Source organism: Prosopis cineraria, unplaced genomic scaffold (genome assembly GCF_029017545.1).
Source record: "Prosopis cineraria cultivar Desert tree isolate PC_DT_omini unplaced genomic scaffold, ASM2901754v1 PC9, whole genome shotgun sequence".
Lineage (NCBI taxonomy): Eukaryota > Viridiplantae > Streptophyta > Magnoliopsida > Fabales > Fabaceae > Prosopis > Prosopis cineraria.
The window spans coordinates 12,419,309-12,431,022 of record NW_026555340.1 but is presented as its reverse complement, the minus strand read 5'-3'; the positions used below and the strand labels follow the sequence as shown (position 1 = coordinate 12,431,022).

General features: G+C 33.0%; 1 long non-coding RNA gene across 1 annotated transcript; it reads left to right on the top strand.

Annotated features, from left to right (window-relative positions):
* Nucleotides 1-559: 559 nt before the first annotated feature.
* LOC129319853 (uncharacterized) lies at nt 560-9,719 on the top strand. The gene is made up of 2 exons (XR_008595529.1): nt 560-860; nt 8,960-9,719. It is a non-coding gene; the product is annotated as an uncharacterized LOC129319853 (long non-coding RNA).
* Nucleotides 9,720-11,714: the final 1,995 nt, after the last annotated feature.

Genomic DNA, 11,714 nt, shown 5'->3' with positions numbered 1-11,714 from the left:
ACCTATTCGCATCATCAATCCGACCGCCCACTGCAGTGATAGTGCGATTCTGGGTCAAAAGAAGCGACTTCTTTGTTTAGATTCATCTGAATTTAATGAGTGGTATAATTACACTCATTCGTCAATTATAGCAGTTGGACTTTAACTAGACTTAAAAAATACAACCATACATTTCTGTCCGAAAATTCAAACAATCTTCCCAATTAAAATACTTTTTACTTATATTATTTTTTTAAAATATTTAAAAATTAATATTTTTTTTTGATATTATATGACAATATTTAACAACCGTTTAAATCAAACTGTTATTATCTTACTATATAAAACACTTATTAAATTAATATAGTTAAACTACTCACTGAGCCTAAATCTCATTAAATCATGGTTTTGGAGGGAAAAAAATCTAAACACCCTTTCTGTGTTGAAACTCTATTCCGTATTAAATATTGTTATATATGACAAAATTTCTGACAATCATTCAATTAATCGGTCGTTAACACGTCTCTATATTACACCTCTTCTTATCATATGGACAGTTGTTAACACGTCACGCCGACAATCATGACCAAATCCCATGCTCTTTTATTACGCCTCTCTTTATCAAATGTACCCAACTCAACAATTATGCCTACCTAGGAGAATTGGGAATGAGATTGAGAGGTTAAAAGGGACTCAATTCGTTTGGGGATCGAACGAACAATGAAGAAACGCTCACTTGTAGTCAAGTGGGATACTCCCCCAAGGAATCATGGAGGGCTTGGCTTTTGGTTCGCTTGAAGCTGAGGGAGGGAAAAGGAAAGAGAAAGAAGGCTGAAATCCTTGGTTTGGTTGTTGTTGTTGTTGTTGTTGTTTACTGAATGGTTTGTATTATTTTACCTTAAGGAAAATTAATTTGTTAATCCTTATAATTTCACTTGATTTTTAATATGGTTATTGTAGTTATTTTTCATTTAATTGGGTCCTTATAATTTTTATAAATTGCCATAACAATGCATACATATATCATGTTTGGTTGCACTTGTGTGGTTATATATGTAATTTAGGTTAGTGATATAAAATGGTGTGAAATTGTGTGAAATATAATAGGTAGGGTTAAGATATTAGTCCAAGCATAAAGTTGTGTGGTTTGAATGGATAATTAAGTGAAATTTGGCCAAGTGTGAATTTATGTGATTTTATAAGAAATGAGTCCTGTTGTGTTGAAATGGAGTCAAGTGACCAAATTTATGTATAGTTGTATTTTTGTTGATATATTTGCTCAATCAAGTAGAAAATGTATATTTGGTTGTTGTTAAGGCCTTAAAAGTGATTAATGATACAAGGTTGTGATTTGGGACACTCATATGTGAAATAGTGACAAGCTCTAATTACCTTCATGTATTAAGTGGAAAATATATATTTGGTTGTTGTTAAGGCCTTAAAAGTGATTAATGATATAAGGTCGTGATTTGGGACACTCATATGTGAAATAGTGACAAGCTCTAATTACCTTCATGTATTAAGTGAATATAGTTTGGTAATGTTTAGGAAGACGGTACAAGAAGAGGGGTCAAAAACATTTATAACCTTTCTAGGATGAAGAATAACCAATGGACACACACTTGACAACCTTGGGTTCAAGTTTGGCAGCAGAGTTAAGATGGAAAAAGTTGAGCACCCAAAAATTTTCAATGGAAGATAAGTTTCAAGGTGGCATAAAGAATGAACTTCATGAAGGAGATCAAGTGGTGGCATAGGTTAAAATTTTTGGTTGGCATTCGATTTATGAGGTAAGTGGTGTTAAGGATGGCATCTCTCTAAAACTATTTTGGCATGAGTGGTAAACATAAGAGCAAGGTAAACTTCTAGTAAGTTTTTTTTTTCACATTTAACAATCCCATTTTTTTAGGGGTATTGGCACAAGAGGTTTTGTGAACTGTGCCCTTCATTTTTAGAAACTCACTCATGGCCTTATTCAGGTATTTTGTACCATTATTAGTTTGAAGAATTTTTATAGAGGTGTGAAAATGGTTATGAACTATGGTGTAGAATTCCAAAAATATAGATGCCACTTCAAATTTCTCTTTAGTTCAATAAACTCAACACACACAAGTATGATTATCTATAAAGGTAACAAACAATTTGGCTTGTTTGGCTTGAGTTATGTTTGGAACACTCGAAGGACCCCATACATCACTACAAATAATAGAAAAAGGGTTGGAGGCTTTGTATTTAGTGCTCAAGAAAGAAGAATGATGGTGTTTAGCCAATTCACAAGTATCACAAAAATTTTATTCAATGAAAAATGAGAAAACAAACAACCCAAATACTAAACATTAGGATGTCAAATTCTTTTATGCCATAACAAAATGTCATTATTCTCTGAGGTAGACACAAGATTGCACTGAATTCAAGACCAGAGACTACTTGCGGTTGATTCATCAAGGTAGCATAGCTCATCATACTCCTCAACATTGCCAATCATCTTCCTTAATAAGAGATCTTAAAAAATACAGTGAGTAGAGAAAAAGTGAGCACTATAATGGGCTTATTTAGTCAACTTGTTTATAGATAACAGATTAAAAGGTAAATAGGGAACATGAAGTATTGAATCCAATTGTAAAAATTCAAAAATATTAATGCTTTTCTTTGCAGTAATAGAAGAAGACGTTCTATAAGCAATATCAATATTCTCAAGCCCACTACATGGAAAATATGATGTGAACATTGTGGAGTTTGCAATCATGTGATATAAGGCCCCATAGTCAACAATCTACTATGATTTATGGAAAGTGGCATTCAAAGCATAATGACTATTACCTTGTGTAGCCACACAAGCAATGTGAGATTTGAGATGGTTGCTTAGAATGTTGTAGAGTATTTAACATCTCTAAGAGCTTGGTTAACTAGTCTTTAGCAATTTTAGGAATGGAACCAAATTTGTTTGTGGCACTCTCTAGAGCAGCTTGATACCAACATGCCTTCCCCTCATGTGGTTTCTAGTTAGTAGGCCTCTCGTGAAGATCCCAACACTAGTCTTTCATGTGTCCTATCTTTTTACAATGAACACACATAATATTTTCCCTTTTGTCTCCTTCATACCTTGATCAAGGTTCTTGCTTACCATAGTAGAGGATTCAGATGAATAAGGTACTATAATAGGGTTAGTGAGCATCCCCTTTCGATGAGAGGCCTCTTTATAAACTCTACCAAACACATCTCAAGTAAAGGGTAATGGTGAACGAGCCAAGATTTTGATATGGACATCATCTAAGAAGTGATGAAGGCCTAGCATAAATTGAAACACATGCTCATTGTAACACTTGTCCCGAGTGTTATCCAAAAATCACACAATTCAAATAAACTAAGTATGGTTAAGAAGTTGATCCTAAAACCAACTTAGGAAACCAATCATTTAAATCGCTAAAGAGATACACTATAGCAAAACACACATTTAAATTAAAATTTTTTTAGAAAAGTCTGAAGAATTATGATATAGTGCATGAAAGCAAACTAGGCAAACAAGGACATTTAATTACTGTCATGATAGCATTAATCTACAGTCATGACAATCCTACAAGCAAACTTTTGGGAGGTGCCAATTCACCATTTGGCCTCCGACTAAAGTGATTTCAAAGCTCACACGTCACTTTTAATGTGTGTTAATAGTTTTTTCAAATTTTAAAAAGATCCAACTGTCGGATTAAAATCTGGACACGTTATAAATTTGGTTATTTGTTTGTTGTCAAAAGCTGTCATAATAGCATCTCTGGACTAACTTCTGGAGTGCATCATTTTATCATCCTGACCTCTAATCAGAGTGATTTTAGAGCCCACTTGTCACTTTCAAAGAGTACTACTAGTGTAGCAAATTTTAAAAAGATCCAATAAATAGATTAAAATTTGTGCATGTCCCAACATCAACACTGTTGCTGTCATGACAGCACCTTATGACCAAATTTTGGATTGCGCCATTTCTTCGTCCGGTGTTCGATCGACGTGATTCTAAAGTCCACATAAATCTTATAAAAAGTTTTACTTATGACCCAAATTTTAGAAAAATCCAACGGTCGGATTGAGATTTGGATACCTGGATGCAAAAGTACAGTCTTTTAGTAAAAACCATTTTTAAAATTATCCAAATCTCATCCTAAGGGTCACAAACTTGTGGGAACACTTTGGACACGTCAAATAGGACTAAAAGTACCTAATAGAACATTTAAACGATAGAAAAACTCCTTATATCAAATTTGACCACCCAAGTGCCATTTCTCAAAATGGACTCTAAACCCCCAAAATGCATAAATCATACAAGAGTAGTCAAAAATCAATCTAAACACTATGTATTTATATAAATACACATGCTAAATATTTTTATTTGACTCAGATATCCCCGTGGAGCCCACGCACCTGTTCTCTCTATCCAAGGTGTATGTTTGCCCTTAGCATACAATTCACAATGCAACTACTTTGTAATTGCGTATAGAATCACATATATTCATATATATACACCAAAATAAACATTTACTTGTAGTGAAAACTTGGTCTATCAAATTAATCCATCAAAACCACATACTATAACCAAGTTTTCTAAATACAAGTCTATAAGCGGCAAAAATGCATACACAAGCACACAATCCACACATATGTACATATATGTGTAATCACATCCTACTAACACCCTAACCTAAATACATTACAATATACTTGCTCAAAAGAAGGGAGTTGCAGATCTTTAAACCCACAAGCAAACCCTAACTTGGCTCTTTTTTCCATACACTACTGGATCCTTTGCTTGGACCTATAAATATTGCTAAAAAAAGGGGTGAGACAACTACAGTCTCAATAACAGAGAAATCAATATTCCTTATTACAAGGAAAGCCATAGTCAAGTCAATAAATAATAGATTCAAAATAATATATAATTAACTAATTAAAATGTTTGAATGTATGAGATAAGCTAATATGACCTTTCCTGACTAACAGAGTGCCCCTTAACACTTTTTAACTTGTAGGTAAACCTTACACCCACTGTACCTCCATAGGCACAAAATATAAACTAAGGCATGATGTAATCCACTGAACCACCTGTGCCTCTTCAACGAGAATCCTGAGCAGTTAAAGCTAACTCCCTCCCAAAGCCAGCTTAATTTACTCTCTATGTGAGGGCTATCTTGGCCTAGGCACTGAACCTCACACTTCATATGTCGGATTTCCTCCCCTATTGAGAGGTGTCAAACACTTAATCCACTAACCACTTTAGTGTACTGAGCCCACAATATGAAAGGCAACATTGAGTACTGACAGTGAGCTATAGAATATCACAAAACTGCATCTCCCTATTGGTGAACTTCCATCGAGATCATGCCTTCTACCCTTTTCTACCTTTTCTAAGTATTGACCACTTAAACACTCAAGGTAGTATAACACTCATAATTCATCTCTTAAGCAGTTCCTTAACCTATATAAGGTACCAAACCTAGTTGCACTCTCCAACTACAACTCCTCATTTTTTTATGACCACAATGCATGCTAATAATCTTATTTTCATAAATAATATCATTATTAAATAGATAATAAACATAGATGCATTAATATCAAAGTAATATCCCATAAACCCTTATAAAACACATTTTATTTGCATTCAATTATGTAAAACATGTAATGCATGCTAGATAATATTATTTACTCAAAAATAGCTAAATAAAACAATAAGAAATATAAATTTCCCTATTACCTCAACCTCTTTATACCAAAAGGGTTTCCCTTGTACAAAAATATGACTCGGCTTATCCTTTAACTTCCAAACAAATTCTACTAACAATTTCTACAACATATAAGTGATTCACATCACTTATCATGGCAAATAATATAGAAGAAGACTATAACTCATACCATATAACTTGAATTAATGAGTCATAATCCATCCCAATAGTTCATATATTAAACCAACCATTCACATAATACCACTTAACCACCAAAATTATTTATTAGCTACCACTAGGCCAATTTTCAATTCATATAATTTTTAATCAATTAAAAACCTTTACTTAGTGTTACCAACTTTTACCATTAGCCCTTATAATGAAAATCAAAACTTAATTTAAATCTTATTGGGCTCAAATAGAAAAATTATAACTAAATCAATAGACTTAAACCATTGAGGAGCAAAACCCAACCTCTTGAGGTTTGATTTTTGTCCTAAAACTTCATTTTTCATCCAAATACCCACTCAAAACATTAGAGCATCATATAAAAACTCAAAACAACCTCCCAAGAATCCAAAAAAAACCAAAGCTTATAAGAATAAAGCCTTTGGGATCAAAATTTAAAAATTTTATCTTCTAAAATTGAAGAAAATCAAGAAGAAAGGAAGAGGATTGAAGTAGGGAGTTTACCTATCGTGTAGTCGAGCTCACAACAGCTGCAAAGCCTTCCAGATCCGAGCCTAAGTTCCTCTCTTCCTTCTCTCTTCTTCCTCTCACTCTCTTGTTCATGTGTTTCCTTTTCTTTGTTTCTATTTTCAGCTTCTACGTGCTGTTTCTCTTTAAAAAACTGATCTTAAAATATTTTGAAAAAAATTATAAGAAAGGGCCCAATATTTTTTATTATGATACAAAAGTCCGGGTCAACTTTGATAATTTTTTTATAGTTAAAAATAAAATAAAACCAAACTTTTACTTGAAAAAATTCAAACTCGGGACCTCTATCATACTACTTTTAATTTTAATTTAATTATAAATATTTTATTTTATCTTTTTAAAATAAATCTGAGTCTTAAAATTTCAGAATGTTATATTCATCCTCAAAACTTTCTTTATACCTTATAGCATCACGGGCACAAGACCATTCCTCCTTGTGTTGAGATCAATCTCCTGCTATATTGCAACCAGTTCCAACCAAACCTCTTGAAGATCGTGTTCACCTTGTTTGATCTACCAAATTTTAATTTTCAGATCATATGATCAAACACCATCCTTACCATCCAAGCTTGATTCTCGAACAACATCCCAGATGTCTTTCACCATCAGCAAGAACGTGAGAGAACATCGAACCTATGGGAGCCATAGCTGTGACCAACCACAAAACCACCATCGAGTTCTTACTCTCCCACTTCAACGTGGCCATTGTGTTTAACCCATATAGTGCCTTGGAATTGTAACATCCTGATTTTTATATAATAAAAAAATTGTGGAATTTAGGTTTTGAAAAAAAATGATAATAATAGGAATTTATATTATTTGAAGTTATTTAGAAATAATATTATGGTTAGGTATTTAATTATGAATTTAAAAATTTAAATTTAAAACCACATAAGCAATATTTAGTTAAGATATAATACATAAATAATTTTTTTTATGTGTGTGTTAAAAAAAAAGAGAAGGTAGAAGGAACAAAAAAAGGGGGGGTGGAAGATTGTTGTTTCTAAGTCCCACATTGGTTAAATGAGAGAAGAGAAGAGGTGCATTCATGTATAAAAAGGAGGGGGGGGTGTGCATTAGGAAGCATGAGAGGCTAAGATGCAATTTAGAGGAAATTGCAACTTATGGCCCAAAGGTTTGAATAATTAAATTCAGACCTATAATTTTTTTTAATATAATTTTGGGACTCACAATCCCATTTTTATATTATTTTTCTCTCTTCCTCTCACGTTGCTCGGCGTTTTCTCACAAGGAGGGATTATTTTCTTTTTCTTCAGGTATGTTCTAACTTTCCTGTTTAAATTAGCATTTAAAAATTTATTTAATTACAAAATTAATTTTATAGTTATTTTTTAAATAGTATTAGCTTTCTAGTGATATGATTATTTTATAGAATAGAGTAAATATTCTGATTAGGATTTTTTTTCTATAGGATAGTTAATCTGATGATATGATGGATTAAAAATATAGGTTAAAACTCTTAGGGATATAATAAATATTATAGAATATTTTCTTGAGGTTGAAACTCATGTTTAAGAATTTTTGAGTTAAAATCTAGATCTATATGGTTGAATTTATGTGGAATCTGAGATGTAGGGATGAACTTCTGATTATTAAATATTTATTTAAGTATGAATAGGTATTTTTGAGGTTATAGAAAGGTGATTTGAGGCTTTAGGATAATTTTAAAATTTTTAATTTATTTTTGGACGAATTTTTAGAATATAGAAGGATGAAATTGTGATACTAGAAGTGATTTGAGGATAAAAAAATAGTTTATTAGGGTACGAGAATTTTAGAAAAGAATTTAGAAAGTTAAATGAGGCATAAATCTTAAATTAGTGTTAATATGGATTATAGATCTAAGACTTTCTAACTCTTTAAATTAGAGTTATTTATTTTAATGTAAAATTAATATATAGTATTGTGAAATAATTATGTAGATTATATTGACAAAGATAGTGGTGAAAAAGGAGTTGTGAAGGGGAACTTGTTATTCAAGACACAAGGTAACCATTATTAATGTGTTGTGATGGGTGTGTTTGTGAATGGTTATGTGTTGTTTTGTTGTTTGGAAAAATTATGAATTATTGAAAATAAATACTGTTATATACTTCTGTGAAATCATTGCCAAGTGGGTTAAAAATTTATTTTTGTTTATCATGATGAGATATTATTGTTCGGATATATTTCTGTTTGGATATTTGAATGATGCATGACTTGTCAGGGTATTTTAATGTATGGTGTTAATGGGAATTTATGTTCGGTTAATTATTACCACGTGGTAAGCCCTCATTGGACCCAATGAGTGGCATGTCGCTTGGTCCAACTCACCTTTGGCCGGGTGATTTGGCGTCCGAGCATGGTGAAAGGAGGATATAAGGTGCAGTCATGCAATTAAATACTTGTTCGGTTTGTTTGAAAATATTGTTCGGTTAAATGTTTTGTGTGCCCACTTAGCAATCGCATGATTAGTTACATCCGCATGCATCACTACATATTAATTTTTGGTTACTGGGACTTTTAAGTCTCATTCCCCGTGGTTAATATTTTTACAGGAGCGAGTCCGGCCGAGAAAGCACCAGAGGTGTAACTATGGTGTATGAGACACCATCTTTTACGTTGCCTCTTATTTTGGATTATACAATGTATCTGGTGCCAACTTAGGACATATCTTCTTTGTGGAGCATGTAAACTCTAATCCTTTTTATTAAAAGTATTTATATGACCATGAGGATTATGTCTGTCGCTCATGGTTTTAATTGCCTTTTTGGATATTTTAAGACTTGTGTTATGTCTTGGATGTATCATGGTAAGAAAATTTTCTACCATGATAATAGTTTTAATAATTTACGAAAAATTAGTTTGTATTTTTGAGGGTGTTACAGGAATCATTGGTGCTGAAGCCCAGCTTGCCATAACCACCAATAACAAGCCTTATGGGTTGATCCGACTCATAATAATTGTGTCCGTTGAACTTGTCAGACAAAAGAAGAGAGGACCATTTGGCAGAACTCAACCCGTAGGGAGTTTCTCTATGGGTGTGCATTAGCAGAATCTTGGTGCCGAAACCCACAGAAGACAGTCTCAAGCGGCTCAACTCAGACTCCCCTTCTGGTTGAACATTGTTGCCTTCAATTTCTAGGTCAAAGTCAACTTGCTTTGATACCATGTAGGAATTTGGACCAGAAGCTTGAAAGTTCTACTCCGTTATTCGGGATATATACATGAGTTACATGAGCTGACTGTATAGGGAAATAATAAACAAAATCAAATCACTCATTTACACCCACAATCTCATAATTATATTCCTATAAATCTGGAGTAAATAATTCTTAATTAATTTCTAATTAACTCTATTTCACAATTATGTTAATAAATAGGAGCACTTAACTAAAACTGTTGCAAGGTAATAAAAAGCTATTTACTTCGTTCCCTGCAACGCGTTCAGCTTCAATTGAAATTCTTTCAAGGTCCTTGCTCCTTGTCCACGGAAATCAAGCTTATATTCTAAATCCTCAACTTGTCTTTGCAAAGCTTTAATTTCTTGAAAGAGCCAGTCAGCAGAATCAATAGGCTGTGACAAGTTTTCAACCAAATCCTTGTCAGCCTTAACTTGAGCTAAAACACATAAAACCTGACACAGCAGTTTTGATGAAAGAAGAAATCTTGTTAGAACAAGAACCAATGCCTTCATCATCTAAAACCTGAATGAACTACAGTAGTATATATGCTGTAACAGGTAATGTCATGAAGAGAGAGGGGGGAGTACTAAATGGCTTATCAAAAATAATCATCCTTACCTAAAAGCCAAAATAAAGTAGAGGTGAACATAGATGACCATTTCTCTTTGAAAAAAAAGTACTCTGATTTTCCAAGGTTAAAAAAAAATAGAAAAGCAGAAAATTTATGACGCTGTAGAAATTCCGCTCTTCACAAAATTTTTTGAGTACTTTGATTTTTATTTAGAGCAAAATCTCTTGTTATAACAGAGAACCTTTGGGCTACAAGAAATGGGTAATCAAATAAACACCCATACTTTACCTGTCTCTTTTCTCATTAAGTATATGGAGTTAAAAAAAATGAATCACAACAATGTCAATGCTAAAACTTCAAACAAAAGGCATGTGTTACTGAACAGAAGGCATATCAGATATGCAAATTTGCTTTTTCTTTTCGTTCGGTTGCTTTTTTTTGTGTGTGTGTGTGCAGGAGCAAGTAGATCAATTTTTCCCTCTTGAACTAGGATGTTTAGAAGCATATAGTGAATATGAAATCTACAATGAGAATTGCTAGAAGAATGGAAGCTATTATAGTGGTCTCTCGTATTTATATTTCAATTTGATGGAGAATAAAGTCATATGGGATAACTAAATCCCACATTGAGTACTATGATGTATCATTTTATGAGGCACCTAAGTGGATTGGTTCTTCCACTTTCATGGCTAACTTTTGAGAAAAAGTTTCCCATTTCACTTAAGTTTCTATCAATTAGTATATGAGCTTGGTTGTTTTTCAAAAAAAGCTATCTATAAAAGGTTCTGATTGATAGAGAGATTCTAACTAATGAAAAAGTTAAGTAAAGTGTGATAGAGCATAGCTATCAGGAATCAGCTCTCCAATGGAAGTCAAAAGACTTAAAATGTATTTCCTTAGTCTCACATTGAATAAATGGGGGTGCTCTATGGTGTACTAGATTAGGTTGGTTCTCCCATTTTAAATAGCTTGGTTCTAGGAGAGAGTTTCCTATTCCATTTGAGTATCATCCACCAACTATGTTCTTTTGTCTTCTTTCAGAATGTTTCGTCCTCTTGCATTTACTTTCTTATTGACAGCTAATGACAACTAATAAACTTAGGAGATCCTAGCAGCTCCAAGGGAATTTTAAAAAAATAAGAAAAGAAGGCAAATGGTCCTCAATATTCAAAAGTAGCAGACCCCATGAAATAGAGGCACGTCGACTGACTGAACAAAGTTTTAATAAGCAAAACAACATAGCAATTAAAACACACACGTTTGTGAAAGGAGAGACTTGTGGCTTAAGATTATGAGATAACGACCCATCCAACTACAGCTGATACCAACCAAAAGAGCAACTCTACACAGAGACTAACTTATATCCCCTCCTTCTAAATTTTACTTTCTGTCCTCCTTTCTCTAGCACAAATATTATTTGGAAAAAGTAAATGATGATAGAGGTAGAATAGAAAGACAGAGAGAAAGAGAGAGAGAGAAGAGGCAGAAGGGAAATAGAGAAGAGAAAGTCTAATTCTATTCATAACGACCCAATACAACTTAGAGGCCTATTTATAG